This window comes from Ornithorhynchus anatinus, chromosome 1 (assembly GCF_004115215.2).
Source record: "Ornithorhynchus anatinus isolate Pmale09 chromosome 1, mOrnAna1.pri.v4, whole genome shotgun sequence".
Taxonomy (NCBI): domain Eukaryota; kingdom Metazoa; phylum Chordata; class Mammalia; order Monotremata; family Ornithorhynchidae; genus Ornithorhynchus; species Ornithorhynchus anatinus.
This window is the reverse complement of record NC_041728.1, coordinates 116959839-116975243: the sequence shown is the minus strand read 5'-3', so window position 1 is coordinate 116975243 and position 15405 is coordinate 116959839. Positions and strand designations below refer to the sequence as shown.

The 15405-nt window shown below is 42.0% G+C and overlaps 1 protein-coding gene across 1 annotated transcript in view; it reads left to right on the top strand.

Moving 5' to 3' along the window:
- CLSTN2 (calsyntenin 2) overlaps positions 1-15405 on the top strand; it is a 586341-nt gene that overhangs the window by 83452 nt on the left and 487484 nt on the right. The window lies entirely within an intron of this gene.

Genomic DNA, 15405 nt, shown 5'->3' with positions numbered 1-15405 from the left:
GAGAGTGGAGGTCTGTAGTCTATGAAGGGGGTGGGAGCTCCAGGCCAAAAAAAGGGCAAAGGCAAGAGGTCAACAGCAAGACAAGCAGGATTGAGCTACTGTGGGAAGGTTGACATTGGAGGAGTGAAGTTTATGGCTGAATTGTAGTGGAAAATCAGCAAATAAGGAAGGAGGGGGGAGATCTGATCAAATGGCCCGAAAGCTCATGATAACGCATTTATGTTTGATATAGAGGTATAGAGGTGGATGGGCAACCACTGGAAGGTCTTTGGGAGTGGGGAGACTTGGACTGAATGTGTTTTTTAAGAAAAATGATACAGGTGACAGAGTAAAGTAAGGAGTGGAATGGGGAGAAACAGGAGGCAGGAAGGTGAGGCAGGAAGTTCAGCGAGGAGGGCTAATGCAGTTGTCAAGGCAGTATATGATAAATGCTTGGACCAGCATGGTAGCAGTTTGTGGGGAAAGGACACTGTAGATTTTAGTGGTGTTTTGAAAGTTGAACTGAAAGGATTTGGTGAGAGTATGAATATGTGTGTTAAGGGGGGGAGGTGAGTCGAGGATAATGCCAAGGCTTGTGAGAGAGGGAGGATCATCGTGCTGTGTACAGTGATGGGAAAGGCAGGGGAAGGATAGGGCTGTGTTTGGGACATGTTAGGTTTGAGGTGTTGGCCTGGCACCCACTGTTCCTAGCAGTGCTGTGGCTCCCCCAGTAATCTCTGCCCCTATCTGAACACTGTTGCTGAATTGAATTCTGAATTGAACACTGTTGCTGAACTGTACTCTCCAAGCTCTTAGTGTAGCGCTCTGGACACAGTAAGCCCTCAATAAATACGATTGAATGAATGAAGAATGAACACCGGCTGTCTCCACCTGTCCCATGGTGACCCTGGGGTATCGACCATCTCAAGGTCAAATGCTATCTTTGTGACCTCCTGAGCCAGCAGGTGGAACTCGGAAGTGAGGGTGGGACACCGCCCCCACAACCAAAACTGCCAGGTTGTGGGAATACAGAAGGTGCCCCTCGCCCCCGTGCCAATCAAATCAAGGATGGAGGAAAGGGGAGGGCTGAGATTAGATAAATTGAGGTCAGAAGCTGGAATGGCCTAAGGGCACAGATGATAAATATGTGCCGCCTCTAACTTTCTGTGCAGAGGAATGGGACTTGCAGCAGCCGGCTGCAGGTCACCTCTGGCCAGAGCGTGAGAAGGCCACTTGGCCTGCACTGAGTGAGGAGCCGTGGGATGGGTGAATGTCCCGTCCTGCTGAGCGCTCATGGGGTTGGAAGCCAGACGCTTCGCCATGGGTATGTAATGTTTAAGTGGATTTGAAGTCTAAGTGGGTGCCTCCCCAGTGGGATGTGAACACAGTGGGAGCTAGCCGCCTCACCAAGTGTGAGTAACACATAAGTGGGTAATGCAAAAGTGGGTAACGCATAACTGGGTTTAATGCATATGTGTATGTAATTCAGAAGTGTTTAACACATAAGTGTATGTAACTCATAAGTGAATTTAATGTGTAAGTGTATTTAACGCAAAGGTGGATTCCTCCTGGGTGGGGCGCGCACATGGTGGGAGTACATGGTGGTGAACAAATCATAAGTTCCACCTGGGTGGGCCCGGGTGTCTGGCCACACACGAGTAACATACAAGCATATTATTTCTGTTAGGGAAACTCTAATACCATATTCCCTGAATGGGAAGGCTGCTTTGTTGCGTCTAAATAACCAAATAATTCAATTCACCCCACAGAATAAATTTTATACAAAACTCAGGTTTTCCATCCCCAGCCTCTCTCTTTCTCTCTTGCCGTGCCGATTCCGAAAGAACCTGTCCCCGGTGGCGGGTGACACCATCACCACCAGACTCTCTCCCCAGGGGCAGCCCCTGCTGTTCTTCTCTCCCCTAGATATGCCTCCATAGGTCCAGGCTCTCAGAGCCAGCCCATCTGCCCCTTCAGCTCCTCCTACTTCTCCTTCACATTCAATCTTGAATATTCTCAGTATCCCACTTCTGCCCATACCAGGGCTCTGCTCTCCCAACCAACTACTACCTGGGCATATGGCATGAGATTTGGGAGAGAAAGCTTGCCCTTTCTCCCTTGATTAGCATTAAAAAAGATTCCTGCTAAACAAAGGATATTCAAAGGGACTAAGGGAGATATGGAGTCTGTCTGAGGTTCAAAGCAAACAATGTATATGCTTTGGAGATTTGAAAGACTCTATTTAGACAAGCTTTTTCACAAATAATGTTTTATTTGGAGATACAAGAGAAAAGGAATGTATTCATTCATTCATTCATTCAATAGTATTTATTGAGCGCTTACTATGTGCAGAGCACTGTACTAAGCGCTTGAAATGAACAAGTCGGCAACAGATAGAGACAGTCCCTGCCGTTTGACGGGCTTACGGTCTAATCGGGGGAGACAAGAACAATGGCAATAAATAGAGTCAAGGGGAAGAACATTTGGTAAAAACAATGGCAACTAAATAGAATCAAGGCGATGTACATTTCATTAACAAAATAAAATGTAGACAGAGATCTCAAGGGGTGCCTGTGTGTGCATACACACTGACTCCACACACACACACACACACACACAGAGTCTCTGAGCTGCAGAGGCTTCTTGCCAGGTGCTCGGGGCTAGATCTTAGACCACATGGACTCCTGAACTCTAAAGTTTGAAATTGGAAAAGGATGGAATCATAAATCCCATAATTCAGTTTTTATGACTCTGGCCTATTTGCCACTAGTACTGATTAAGGAAAGAAAGAAAACTCACCACATGCCTTTAGATCAGATCAGGGTTATAGCAGGGGTGAATCTCCTCTTAGCCATAGGCACAGGCAGGAACAGAGAGGTGCTTTGGAGCCTTTCAAACTCCTTAGAAAGATTTAACTCTGTCAAAGAGGTAGATGTGTCCTCCACCCCTGGCAGTAAAGATTAAATCCTCTCAGAGAGCCCCAGTGGCTGCTAGGAAATTTAAGCCATCAACCCTAATATTCACTGGTGCTGTTCTCTCCTTTCCTTCCCTGAATTTCCCTCACCTCCTTTCAACCAATCTCTGACTAGAACATTTGAAATTCTACGGATCTTCCTCAAAGACTGATGATGATTCAGTCATCCTACAGAACCATCTCTGAAACAATCTGAGTGCTTGAAGGTAGAGACAGGGACATCTTTCATTTCACGTTTTTCAATAAATAGATTGAATCAATCAGTAGTATTTGAATGATTGCTATGTGCAGAGCACTCTACTAAGTGCTTGGGAATCTACAATACAACAGAATTAGCAGACACATTTTCTGCCCATAATGAGCTTACAGTCTAGAGTAGGAGAGAGACATTAATATGAATAAAAATGTAGTAAGACTAAAGCAAATGAATTAATTTGTTCTATGGATATCCCTAAAGCATTACACCATCTTTCTGTAAACAGAGGCTAGGCAAAGATTTCTGTTGGCTCCCATTCTCCCCCTAAACTTTTTCTTGGCTCTGTGGACCTCCTCCCTCTAGGATTTCACTTCTGAAGAGAACTGAGGTCCATAAAGTGGAGTGGTGAGTAGAATTGAAAAGAGAAAACAATTTAAAGGGTCTTGCTCTGCTATAGTTAGTTCTCCCATTAAGTTTTCTCTGTGCATTTTGGATATGACCCTACAGGAAAGTTAGGGAAACTTTCCAAAACACATAAATCTATCTGAATCAAATATGATATGATGTTGGAAGAAACAGTTGCACGATTGTAAACAGCATTGGATGCTATGGGAATATCTAATGCCAATTTCCTCTAACAAGGGGTTTTTATAGAGAAGTGACTGCATTAAAAAATATTAAAAGGTAGGACCAATAATATTTTAATTTGAAACATAACTGAGAGCAACTGTTTGGTCTTTGGAAGATTTGTCCAACTCCTTTTTCTCACCCCTCCATGTCCGCTGCCTTCCTGATTGGCTCTTACAGGAATTTTGGAAAAGCAGCGTGGCCTTTTGGTTAGATCACAGGTCCTGGAGTCAGAAGAGCCTGGGTTCTAATCCTAGTTCTGCCACTGTCTGCGGTGAGACCATGGGTAAGCCACTTACCTTCTCTGTGCTGTACTTTCCAAGCACTTACTACAGTGCTCTGCACATACGCTCAGTGCTCAGTCAATCAGCCAATCATTCAATGGTATTGACTGAGTGCTTACTATGTGCAGACCACAATACTAACAACTGGAGATCCCTGCCCACAAGGAGCCAACAGACTAGAGGAGGAGCAAATTTCATCCCTCAAATGTGAGCTTACCTCATTCTTGTGTCTATCTCACCATTGACCTCTTCAGCACTCCCTCCCTCCTGCTTTGAACTCCCTGCTCCTTCTTGTCCAACAAGTGGCCTATTTTCCTCCCTGCTGCACCACTTAGGCACTTTACTCTGTACCCAGCCTTAAGTACACATCGTTAAACTCAGTTACATAATAATAATAATAAAGGTACATGTTAAGCACTTCCTATGTGGCAAGCACTGTTCTAAGCACTAGGGTAGATGCAGGTTAATCAGATTGGACACAGCCCCTGTCCCAACTGGGGCTCACAGTCTTCATCTCCATTTTACAGATACTGAGGCCCAGAGAGGTGAAGTGACTTACCCATGGTCACACAGCAGGCAAGCGGTGGAACTGGGATTAGAACCTGGGTCCTTCCAACTCCCAAGCGCACGCTCTGTATCCACTAAACCACACAGCTTCTCCACTGTAATGTATTTTAGAGGCTGTCTCCCCCATTAGATTCTGTGCTGCATTAAGGTGGGGATTGGGTCTTCCTCTATTACTCTTACTCCACTATAGTCTCCCAAGCACTTAGTAGAGAGTACCTTTGAATCATTACAGTAGGCCTATTACATCTGTCTAACCTAAAGAGAGCCAACCATAAACAATGCCATTAGTATGTCAGACCAATGTTCCAGTATTCTGTTCTCTGAACAGAGAACCAAGCTCTCATAATGCTAATGCCTCCCTCTCAAGGGACAAAGACATGTTAATTGGGTTACTTCTCTTTGCTAGCCTCATCCTCTAGGGCTTTTTTGATTTGTCATATAATAGACTTCTACCACAGAGCCATATAAATACAGCTAGGTGTTTTTGCTCTAACTAGTGTAAACATGCTGAGAAGCTTGTTTTTATTTTTAATTTGACCTTCCCGTTAGTAAAGTCAACTATTTAATTGTTCTTTTCAAGTTGATAATCATAAGACTAGATGCCTCTGTTAAAAATACTTTAACCTGTAAAAATATGTTTATTCCGGTCACACCAGTTTTAAACATTTATTTTACATTTGCTTCATTTTATTTTGGGGATTGGAAGTACACTTGTGATAAATCTTTTCCATAAATATAGCTCTAAAATAGGTTTAGGTGCATAAAAGAGGGTGCTAGGAATGACTTTAATTATGATCAAAAATATGTCATTTTTTATTCTCCCTATTGAGAGAGACCTCCATTTAATATTGGAACTAAATTTCAACTTAGTGCACACCCCTTATCTTGAATCTATGTTCAGGAGTGAGATTCCCCAATTTAAGCTGTCTGTAGGTTGAGGGAGAGCTCTATGTGAATTGCATGAGCACTGGGCAAGGACTATAAGGAAGAGAGCATAATCAGGAAACCTCCCCCAGTACGATAGCTGTGACTAATTGGGGGGATGGAAAATGTGGGGAGGTTGGGCTTCCACACAAATTTCAGAAATCATGCCAAGGCTTACCCTGGCCACCTCCTACCTTGGTTTCAGGAAAGAAAATGAACTAAAAATAGCCCCCCTCCTCTCCCTGCCCGGGTTCCAAGGCTTGGAGTTCTTATGTTCCCAACACATTGTTTCTGGCAAATATTAAATTCTATTTCCTGAAGAGAGGAAACAAACATATACTGGTCTCTGGGTAGAATTCTTCCTTTGAAGTCAGGTGAATATTCCTTTCTCAATGGGTTTTACATCATCTCTTTTTATTTACATTTCCCATTAGGACCAATTTTACAAACTTTAGTCATGTTTGCAACTCTCCTCCTGATCCCTCTCCAAGTTCTCTATGACCCTCGGGAGGCTGAGACTCTAGGAAGTGTTGAATGGAAACTGAATGTTTTAAAATAATCATTACCTCCCATCTTTTTTCATGCCTTGCTCCTATTCATGTATCCAAGTATCACTGTCATTATTTCTCAGCACTCCCTTGCTAAGTCACATTCAGCTGTTTCAGTCCCTTGACCTTTAGATTTTGTTCTCCGGACCTGTTCACAGGCTAGCTTGTGTTTACGCTGTTTGTTTTTCTTCCCTAATTGTACTACTGTGAACTTGTCTCTTTGGAACTGCATTCTGTTAGTTTCCAACCACATTTTCAACCCTCCATGGTCATTTTGCATTCTAATCCTGTGCTCTAAAATGCCAACTGACTCCCAGTCTGTGTCATTCGTGAACTTAATGAGCCCTCTGTCTAACTCCATGTACCAGGATATTGATGAAAATGTCATACCCACCGGGTACAGGTCTGAACTGTGATTGATACTACACGTTAGGCCTGCCATCCAGATGCTCCAAAATGGACACCCACACTAGCCAACCAGAGTTTATTTGATTCTGAAAATGTGGGATATCTTTCTTTGTTTCCTTATGACCCCCTGTCCGTGGAAGACTTTTTAACAACATGACGCTTCATTCTCATTCAGTTCATGACTGAGTCTACATAAAGAGAACTAGAGAGTTGAGATGATTCTCTACAGTCAGTTGATGGTTATTTATGGAGCTCCTGAGTGCTAACCACTGACCTAAATGCTTGGGAGAGTACAACAGAGAAACACAAGTTTCATACCCTCAGGAATCTTGCAATGAAATGGACATGAGAAGCATCGTGGCCTAGTAGATACAGCATGGGCCTGAGGGACAGAAGGAGGTGGGTTCTTATCCCAGCTCTGCTACTTGTCTGCTGTGCCACCCGGAGCAAGTAACTTCACTTCTCTGTGCCTCAGTTACCTGGTCTGTAAAATGGGTATTGAGACTGAGACACCTGTGTGGGACATGAACTGTGTCCAACCCAATTTTCTTGGATCCACCACAGCGCTTAGTACACTGCTTGGCACATAGTAAGTGCTTAACAAATATCAGAATTATTATTATTATTATTACTGTTCTTATTAAGAAGTATTTATGAATAGTGGGAGCGAGACTGTAGGAGGAATTAGTACAGATGTACTAATTTACAGCTCACCTCCTCCAAGAGACCTTCCCAAACTGAGCTCCCCTTCTCTCTCTACTCCCTCTACTGCCCCCCTTCACCTCTCTGCAGCTAAACCCTCTTTTCCCCCCATTTCCCTCTGCTCCTCCCCCTCTCCCTTCCCATCCCCTCAGCACTGTACTTGTCTGCTCAACGGTATATATTTTCATTACCCTATTCATTTTGTTAATGAAATGTGCATCGCCTTAATTCTATTTATTTGCTATTGTTTTAATGAGATGTTCATCCCCTAGATTCTATTTATTGCTATTGTTCTTGTCTGTCCATCTCCCCCGATTAGACTGTAAGCCCATCAAAGGGCAGGGACTGTCTCTATCTGTTACCAATTTGTACATTCCAAGCGCTTAGTACAGTGCTCTGCACATAATAAGCACTCAATAAATACTACTGAATGAATGAATGAATGAATGTATCAAATTAGTGTAGCTGAATAAATAAGTAAAAGGACTGATTGAATTGAATGAATTACAAAACATCTGTCAACACCTAATACCTACCGAGGGAAGTATTTTTGGTCTAGGTCATGTGTTTCTTTAGTGGTCAAATGGATTAAGTTAATCAGCTGGCATCCTATTTCACCATTTCCATTTACTCAGATGTAAGTCTGATTCCCACCTCAATAGATCTTTGTGAAACCCTCTCATCCTTCTTGGCCATCTCTCAAGAAGAGACCACCTGCCAGATTTTGAAAGCTACCATTTTCATCTATACCTCTGACCTCATTCCTTTACCTCTAGTAAAAGATTTGGCCCAGTCTCTTTTCCTCCCTGACCACTACCTTTTACTAGTTACTCTAATTGCTCTTTACCCTTTTCTTCAAACCTGCTCATGCCTTTCTCCCATAGCCTGAAACAAAATCACCTCTTGACCCCACTGTGCAGTCCAATTATCACTCCATACCCCTCTTTTGTCTCCTCTCCAAACTCCTCAGATGGGTTGTTTACACCTTTTGCCTCCACTTCCACTCCTCCACCTCTCTCCTTGACCCCTTACAACACAGCTTTTTCCCCCTTCACTCCCCTGAGACCACTTTTCCAAGAACCCCATGATCTCCTTCTTGCCAAACCTAACAAGCTGTACTCCCGCCTAATTTTCCATGACTTCTCATTTTCCTTTGGACACTGTTGCCCTATTCCATCTCCTGGGAACACTACCTAATCTTGGTTTTTCTGACAGTCCTCTCTTGGTTCTCTTTCCAAGTTTCTTTCATTGACAATTTCCCTGCCTCTCACACCCTAATGGAGAATCTCTCAAGACTCGATTCTAAATTTTCCCCTTCTCTTTTTAATCTATACTCACAGCCGTGACTTCCAATATCACCTCTACGGAGAAAATTCCAAAGTCTGACTTGGTATCTCTGACCCTTCTCCCTTCCTGTCATGTTACAATTTCCCCTTCCTCCAGGACATCTCTGAATGGATGTCATATGACATTTCAAACTCAATATATCCAAAATTGAACTCACCTTCTTCCCTTCTAAATTTTCACCTCCACCTAATTTTTCTATCACAGTTGACAACATTGCACTCAACCCTATCTCTCTAACTCATAACCTTGACATTATTTCTGCTCCTCTCTCCTCTTCAATCCTCCCTAACTCAGGCTGTCACCAACCCTGTTGGTTCTCTGGAACATCTCCAGAATTCTCATCTTCTCCATCAAAACTGCACCATGGTACTTGGTCCAGGGACTTGTCATATCCCAACCTCTACATCAACCTCCTGGTCTCTCTGCCTCCACTCTTTCGCCTCTCTAGGCCATACTTCACTCTGCTGCCTTGATTTTTTATGTAAAATATTGTTCTGCATATGTCCTCCAGAATGTAAGCTTGTTATCGGCAGGGCACCTGTATGCTAATTCTGTTATATGAAACTCTTCCAAGTACTCTGCACATAGGAAGCACTCAATTAACATAATTGATTGAATCTTGATTCTATTTATTGCTATTGTTCTTGTCTGTCCATCTCCCCCGATTAGACTGTAAGCCCGTCAAAGGGCAGGGACTGTATCTGTTACCGATTTGTACCTTCCAAGCGCTTAGTATAGTGCTCTGCATATAGTAAGCGGTCAATAAATACTATTGAATGAATGAATGTTTTTCCACTCCTCAGAAGCCTCCAGGGGGTTTCCATTCCTTTCCCGCCTGTCATCACTCTTCTCCATATGCTTCATTCCTCTCAAACTAACTAATTTACTCTGCCTCATTTTTGTCTCTCCCTCTGCTGACCTCACCATGCTCTCCCTTCTCCCTCTAACTCTGTCCCCCTTCACATCCAAGCAGACCACTGTTCTCTATATTTCTGTAGCCCTTCTGAAATCATATCTCCTCTAGAGACCTTTGGGAAGCAGCATGGCTGCAGTGGATAAAACACAGGCCTAGGAGTCAGAAGGTCATGGGTTCTAATCCCAGCTCTGTCACTCATCTGCTGCATGACCTTGGGCAAATCACTTCACTTCCCTGGGCCTCAGTTACCTCATCTATAAATGAGGATTGAGGCTGTGAGCCCCACATGGGACAGAGACTGTGTCCAATCCGATTTGCTTATATCCATTCCAGCACTTAGTACAGTGACTGACACATACTAAACCTTAACAAATGCTACAATTGTTATTTCTCATCTCTCCACTGCACATCCCTCACAATTGCCCCTTTAGTACCTCTGTATTACCCAAGCAATTGGGAACTCATCTTCTCTGTCCCTGGATAGATTTTATATATGTAACTTTATGCCTTGTTGTATCTTCCTGTCTGTAATTCATTTTAATGTTTGTCTTCCCTGCTAGAGGTGGAAGCTCCATGAGGACAAGTATCATTTTTACTAATTATTTTGTACTCTCCCAAGTACTTAGTACAATTCTCTGAATAGAGGGAGCAGTCAATAAATATTATTAAGACACAGACCTAGGATCATTACTCTTGACTGACATGTTATTCTCATGTTTCATGGCACCCCTTCTAATGAACTGAAAGTTGACTGGATTTTTCAATTTTAATTACATTGAGATCAAATCATTTAAAGTCCACTGCAATTTCATTTTCTGCTATTAATCTGGCTGTAGATTTGTACTGGGGAAGTACCAGGACACTAAGTTTCCCAGAAAGCCATGTTCTATGCCCCAAGACCTTTTTAAGTTCAATGAAACAAGCACAATGACCCCTTATCTTTTTTTAGCACATAATCCATCTTCAAACTTAGAAATCGTACACCATTGTAGGAAGCGCAGGTTGCTATTTCCCTTGCCTTCCCTTTCCTTCCCATGGTATTCCCCTTTCCCATTTTTGGTGGATTAGAGTATCAAATTCTATTTTCATACTTTAAATGTGCTCATAAAATATTACTTGAAATGTCAGTGTTTCTCGAAAAAACAAAACAAATCCAAACTAAATGAAATATTCCAAATACATATAGACAAAGCCAATCCCTTCCCTTGGTATTTCCCTTTCCCATTTTTGGTGGATTACAGTATCCAATTCTATTTTTAAACTTTTAATGTGCTCATAAAATATTACTAGAAATGTCAGTGTTTCTTGAAAAAAACCCAAATCCAAACTAAATGAAATATTCCAAATAAATATAGGCAAAGCCGATCCCTTCCCTTGGTGTTTCCCTTTCCCATTTTTGGTGGATTACAGTATCCAATTCTATTTCATACCTTTAATGTGCTCATAAAGTACTCTCATAATGAGCTCATAATGTGCTCTAAATGTCAGTGTTTCTTGAAAACAACAATTCCAAACTAAGTAAAATATTCCAAATACATATAGACAAAGCTGATGCTAGGACAGGCAAAAGGACCCTACAGCCTCTAGGCCTACCAACTGGGAAAAATGGTCAGTGAATATAATAGGAAATACCCTTAGCACATTGTTTGTTTTTTGATATCACCCAGTCCTATCATCAGCCAATTTATTTTTCCCTCTGTGCTAGAATTAATTCAAATTTCAAAAAGAAATATGCTGCCTACTGTCCCTCCAATGGATGAGTTGAGCTTCAGACAAGCAAAATCAGGCGTCCAATAAAGACAAAAAAAATCGATGTTAGGCATTCTATTAAGAATGAATTTAATTTATGACTCCTTGGTGTTTAATGACCAAAATGAGCATTTTTATAAGCATACGAAGGGATTAAATAGGTTAAAGAGAACTCAAAAAAAAGTCTAGTTATTGTTATCACAATATTTTGTAGCCCTTTCTTCAAGGTTTATATCTCCAATAGTTTTAGAAAAAAAATCTATAGGCGGATATATGACTCTATATCTAGTGAGGACACTTCAGGCCAAAAAGAAACTAGAACCTTCCCAAAATATTTAGATGACTATCCATCCTCAGCACTTATGTATCTTTGTTTATTCATTTGTACATTTAGTTATCGATTTTGATATTGATTACCCTGATTTGATATCGATTTTATTGTCCATCTCCTCCTCTAGATTGTTACCTCCTTGAGAGTAAGGATCAAATATGATATTTTCCTAAGTGTTTAATGAGGTCCTCTGAACAGAGCAAGTGCTCAGTTAAAGTTCCTGATTGATCATTAAGTGGAAAATTGAAGCAGTACCTAATTATTGAATTTCCTGGCATCATCACTGCACCACAGCTTTTAAGGAGGAAATCAAAGATTATTTTCTAGACCACATTATTGTTGTAGTGGTAGCCATGAACTGGGAAGGGGCGAAGAAGGGAGCAGAAAGCTGAGAAGGAGAGAAAGCATGTGAGGGTAGTTTATAAATTAAGATTGCTACAGGACCAGAGGAAAGAAACAAGAAGGGTGAGAACTCCAAGGTCACAGCAGGGTTGAGAGAATTAATTCATTGACTGCCTATCGTGTGCAGCATTTGTGAGAGTGCAAGAGTTGTAAGAGATACAGTCTCAAGTACACTCTCACCTTTCCCTTCCTCCCACCTTCTTTTCTTTTCTTCTCTTTTTTTTTCCTCCAGTTTTCTTCATTACTAGACTTAATAGTCCATCCCCTCTTTCTGGATTAGGAAAGTTATGCAAAAAATAAAGCAATTAGGAAAATAAATACCATAGCTATGATTATAATCAACTTTGGCATGAAATATCAGGCTACTTGAGGCCATTCTACAATTTTTTTGTCCTGGACCTTTCCAATAATTTACTAGCACATTTGACCAAAATGCAGACTGTCTGTCCCTTTGGCTAGTGTCAGAGAGAGGCCCATCATGAGCAGGGAAATGCGGCAATTATCAAGTTGCCTGCAGTTTGTTAATATCAATTTTGGAAACCCCAAATGAACCCTTTAGGAGATCTCATTATTAAATCTTTGAATGGAGCATAAATAGTGTGCTGCCATACTAGAGAAAAGAATTAAAGCAAAAATCTTGGGGAAGGGAAAGATGTATTAATAATAATAATAATAATGATGTTGGTATTTGTTAACTGCTTACTATGGGCAGAGCACTGTTCTAAGCGCTGGGGTAGATACAGGGTAATCAGGTTGTCCCACATGAGGCTCACAGTCTTAATCTCCATTTTACAGATGAGGTAAATGAGGCACAGAGAAGTGAAGCGACTTGCCTGCGGTCAGCTGACAAGTGGCAGAGCCGGGTTCGAACCCCTGACCTCTGACTCCCAAGCCCGGGCTCTTTCCACTGAGCCACGCTGCTTCTCTAATTAATAATGTTGGTATTTGTTAAGCACTTACTACATGCTGAGCACTGTTCTAAGCTCTGGGGTAGATACAGGGTAATCAGATTGTCCCAAATGAGGCTCACAGTATTAATCCCCATTTTACAGATGAGGGAACTCAGGCACTGAGAAGTTAAGTGACTTTGCCAAAGTCACACAGCTGACAAGTGGCGGGGTTGGGATTAGAACCCATGACTTCTGCCTCCAAAGCCGGTGCTTTTTCCACTGAGCCACGCTGCTTCTCATTGTATTATAAATGACAATGCTCTTGAATATTTATCACGGAAGGTTTTGGGGTGGGATGGAATGCATTTTTATTGCACCCCCTTTCACTTTAATTATGGTAGATAAAATTTGGAGGAGGATTTATATACCTGAAGCAAGTTCATCTGCAGTTAGTGGGGAGAGTGATGGGAAGCAGGGATGAACTGGCTCGTGAGATTCCAGGAAAATCCTAATGCACTAGTGCCAATGTGGCCTGTGCAAGCTTAGCCTGGCAGCGAGGGGCTGCGGCCAGTTACATTAAGGTAGCCATGATTCAGATTTTCAGATGGTCAATTGTCTGTCAGATACTGATATGGCCCTGGACACCTTTTGATTGGTATTTTTACTTTAACAACCCAGTCTCTCTCCTCCTTACAAAGCTTGGAATTAGCACCCATTTTTCCAGGGATCTGGAAGGGGAACACAGTTGCTCTGGAGTATGGGAGAGAGTCAGTGATCCTCTAGACTGTAAACTCATTGTGAGCGGGGAATGTGTCTATTGTATTTTATTCTCCCAAGTGGATAGTACAGTGCTCTGCACACAACAAGCACTCAGTAAATATGATCGACTGACTGAGTGAAAGTGGTTCCACCAGAAACACTTTCTAGGTTCTATGGATTTCATCAAGAACTTTTGAGTGTGTCCTAGGAAAGCATCATGGCCTAGTAAAGAATGCAGGCCAGGAAGCAAGGGAGGTGAATTCTAATCCCAACTCTGTCTCTTGACTGCTGTGTGACCTGGGGCAAGTCACAGTTTATCTTGCATCAGTTTACTCATCTGTAAAAAGAGGATTTAATACCTGTTGTCCCTCTTAGATTGTAAGCTTCAAGAAGGATAGCAACTGAATCTGTCCTGATTATCTTGATTCTACCCCAGTGTTTAATAATAATTATATTTGTTAAGTGCTTACTATGTGTCAGGCACTGTACTGAGCACTGGGGCAGATACAAAGAAAATCAGGTTGGGCATAGTCCCTGTCCCATGTGGGGCTCATAGTCTCAATCCTTATTTCACAGATGAAGTAATTGAAGCCCAGGGAAGTGAAGAGATTGGCCCAAGGTCACACAGCAGACAAGTGACAGAGCTGGGATTAGAACCCAGGTCCTTCTAACTCCCAGGCCTGTGCTCTATCCAATAGGCCAAACTGCTTCTCACCATTTAAGGGAAACTTTCTTCAGGAGTTTTTAAAATGAATGCACAGTTGTGGACGAGGAAGTGTGCACAAGCTCTTTAAGGTCCCAGGAAGCTATTTAAAAAGGTACCTAAGCTTGGTGTATACGTGAATATGTGTGCACATGTGTGTACATGTTTGTGAAGTGAATGTTCTTCAGCATGCTGGCAGTGTTATCAGATGCCAAAGAAGCAGGTCTCTCGAAGCTACTGCTGCTCACACTATCTAATTGCCAAGACCTGTCTAGGGTTCCAGCATGGTGGCTTTCTGACACCTTAGTGCCAGCCATACGGTAACACTTGGTTAAGGAACAACAGATCACGGAACATATCGCTCAAACAAGCAATTTACTTCTACCTGTTGCTGCCTGCATAAACAAGAAATGCTTTGGCTTCCAACTGGTCCTCTGGAGCATGGGACTCACAATTAATCCCCATTTTACAGATGAAGGAACTAAGGCCCAGAGAAGGAAAGTGACTTGCTCGTCTGGTTACCCATGACCTTCTGACTCCCAGGCCTGTGCTCCATGTGAGGTCGGGACTGTGTCCAACCTGATTGTCTTATGTCTGCCCCCAACGCCTAGTACAGTGCCTGGCCTATAGTAAGCAGTTATCAAATACTTAAAAAAAATTAAGACAGTGCTCAGCTCTGCTTTTTTTTTTCCCCTAACATTTATCTTTTTCTTTTTCCTTATGAAAACATCATGAATTAGATGCATATTTTCAATGCTTTATAGAATTTCAATTTACATAATAATTTAACCTAACAATATGTTATTTGGGTCCCTAGAGTGATATCTGAACTGCTGTTCCCCTAACTGCCTAAGACAAAACTACTAATTTATCAGTCAGTTCCCTATTCCTAAGAAACAAAAGCAGTTTTATTTCCCCTTTTTATGGTACTTGTTAAGTGCTTACTATTTGTCAGGCACATGGAGCACACAGTCTAAACTGGAGGGTGTAGGGTTTAATCCCTATTTTATAGATGAGGGTACTGCATCACAGAAAAGTTAAGTGACTTATCCAAGGTCACACAGCAGACAAATGGCAGAGTTGGGATCAGAACCCAGGT